Source organism: Penaeus japonicus, unplaced genomic scaffold (assembly GCF_977035675.1).
Source record: "Penaeus japonicus unplaced genomic scaffold, GWHDUDI00000001_assembly GWHDUDI00000006, whole genome shotgun sequence".
In the NCBI taxonomy this organism is placed as follows: Eukaryota; Metazoa; Arthropoda; class Malacostraca; order Decapoda; family Penaeidae; genus Penaeus; species Penaeus japonicus.
In genome coordinates, this window is record NW_028234408.1 from 22,443,672 (window position 1) to 22,446,171 (window position 2,500).

The window sequence follows — 2,500 nt, forward strand, 5'->3', positions numbered from 1 at the left end:
TGTTTTTTTTCTGATTCTTTATTAGTAAGATGAGACATATTTTCTGTTTTGAAATATTTCCTTATCAATGGAACCATAGGAGATGTCAAGATATATATATATATATATATATATATATATATATATATATATATATATATATATATGTTTTTTTTTTTTTTTTTTTTAAGTCGCAAATAACTATGTGCAGATTTTTTCTCTCTTTTTTGTGTGAAATACGACTTGTCTATTTACTTATATTTAGTTATCTACTTAACTGGGAAATGTCTAGATTTTTACATTTTCCTTTTTGATGTCTGAAGTCATGTTATTTAGTCTGTTGCATTAGTTATTAGTGGGATATGAATTTTCTAGTAAAAACATTTAAATTATATATGCAAAAAGAGGCCTTTGCATGTATGTTTTTGATTACTTTTATCATAAGAATGAAATAAAAGAGCTATGTATATTTTGTTGTTTTATTTCATGCTTTTGCAGCATTTATGTTTTTTCCAGATTTTGTGCCGTGAAGTTGCAAATATTGCTTTGCATCACCTAAAAATGAAATTATTTCATCTGCAACCCTTTAAAGTCACTTGAAACTCTTTCTGCAGATGCACGAACTGCTTCACAAGACTTGGAGAATTCCTTTCTAATTTCATTCGCCTGTAAGAGTTGGGCATCATGGAGCTTTTTGTTGCTCAGGCTAATAGCCTTGTAGCATTACTCCCTCTCTGAGGTTTGGTCCCTCTTTTTGCCCTTCCTATGAGTTGTTGAAGAAGGTGATGAAATGGTTGAAGGAGATGGTGGTTCACCACAGGCAAATGGTGGAACTGGGGTCAGTGGTGGAGCTGTTGGCAGAGAGGGTTTTCTAGGAAGTAAAGGAGGTCCTAGAGGGCTTGGAATTGCAGGAGGTATAGAAAAGTCCTGCTGTCTGAATGAAGGACCTTCATCAACCCATTCTGAAATTGACATAAATGAAGAAATGATAGCGATTAAACGTTTTAAAATCTGTTTCTACAGAGTTACATGTGTGGGTGGGTGGGTGACAGACATACACATATTTGGCGTAGCTGATTCTGAATCATATCAAAGAATGTAGATGAAACGCTGACACAAGAGAAAACATAATTCTAATATTGCAACTGCTTATCGTTGATTTCTAACCTGAATTGTTTGCTAATGCCTCGTGTTTATTCATGAGTAATCTCTTAATATAATTCAAATAAATTATCCTTTATCACAATATGTATGTTTAATATAATAAACACGCAGAAAACGTTCAATATTACTTACGTTTCGCGCATGTACTCCCAAGCTCGATTTAGCTGAGTTGCTGTATAGATGGCATTAAAGCTGGCAGTTATGCTCTCCCGTGCTTGCTGCTTGCGACTGATGATCCCAGGGTCGTACATTTTTTAATCTATGCGATGACTATGGTCAGCGATTAGAGAAATCAACATTTTTCTCTGATTTTCCGTGAGCGAACTAGTTTTATCCTTCCCGCTCGCCATGGTTGTTCGATCATCTGGCGCGCTTTCTGCGTACGCAGGGTTACCAACTGTTGCAAATATTCGGACCGCCCGAAAACGTTTTGGGGCCGGCTCACCCTACTGCCTTGACGTTTGAAAAAATCGATTTGAGTTTTCGGGCCGGCCCCACGCAATTTATTTTCGGGTTGGTAACGCCCGAAACCTGATGTTTAAAAAAACGGCCCTAAGACAACACAGAATCGACCGAAATTCAGCGAAACGCCACGCACTCTACTCGAGCTGACACTTGATTACTCCCGAGAAGTTCGTCTTTGCAATTTTCCGCTCCTTCAATCATCGGAGAAAGGAGAGCGAAAAATTGTCAATCGTCTTATGGAAAATAGTAATGTCTCTCGATGGTCCCTCTTACCTCCGCCCTCCCCTCTACCCCCTACTCCACTTTTTTTTTTTCTTCTTCTTCTTCTTCTCTTCCTCCTTCTCCCTCTTCCTCCTTCTCTATCTCTTCCTCATTCTCCTACTCTTCTTCTTCCTCCTCCTACTGCTACTCCTCCTCCTCCTCGTTCTCCTCCTACTCCTCCTCCTCGTCCTCGTCTTCGTCCTCCTCCTCGTCCTCCTCCTCCTTCTCCTCTATCTCATGGTCTCCTCTTTCTCCTTCCTGGGATAAAATGCAGGAGGGGAATGAGGGGAGGGAGATAGGATGCAGAGGGTGGGGGGGGGGGTGGAATAGGATGTGGAGAGGGAAGGAAGAGGGTGTGGTAGGGGGAGGGACAGGAGATAGAATAGGATGCAGAGGGGAAGGAGGGGATTGGATAGGACACAGAGAGAGAAGGAGAGGGGTGGGATAGGATGCAGAGGGGAGAGAGAGGGAAGGGAATGAGTGCACTGCTGGCTTAATGCCATGCACGGAATCCGGCATAGTACCATGCGTGTGCATTTCTTCTTCGGAGATGTGGGGTAGTATTGGTGTTTCTAATACATACTTGGTTCATCTCTTATCGAGGCTCAGGTCTCTCTGTCCTAAGGGGTTA

General features: G+C 41.0%; 1 protein-coding gene across 4 annotated transcripts in view; it reads right to left on the reverse strand.

Moving 5' to 3' along the window:
- Positions 1-2,500, reverse strand: part of LOC122248362 (uncharacterized) — a 346,657-nt gene that overhangs the window by 332,507 nt on the left and 11,650 nt on the right. The gene's annotated exons all lie outside the window — the stretch shown is intronic.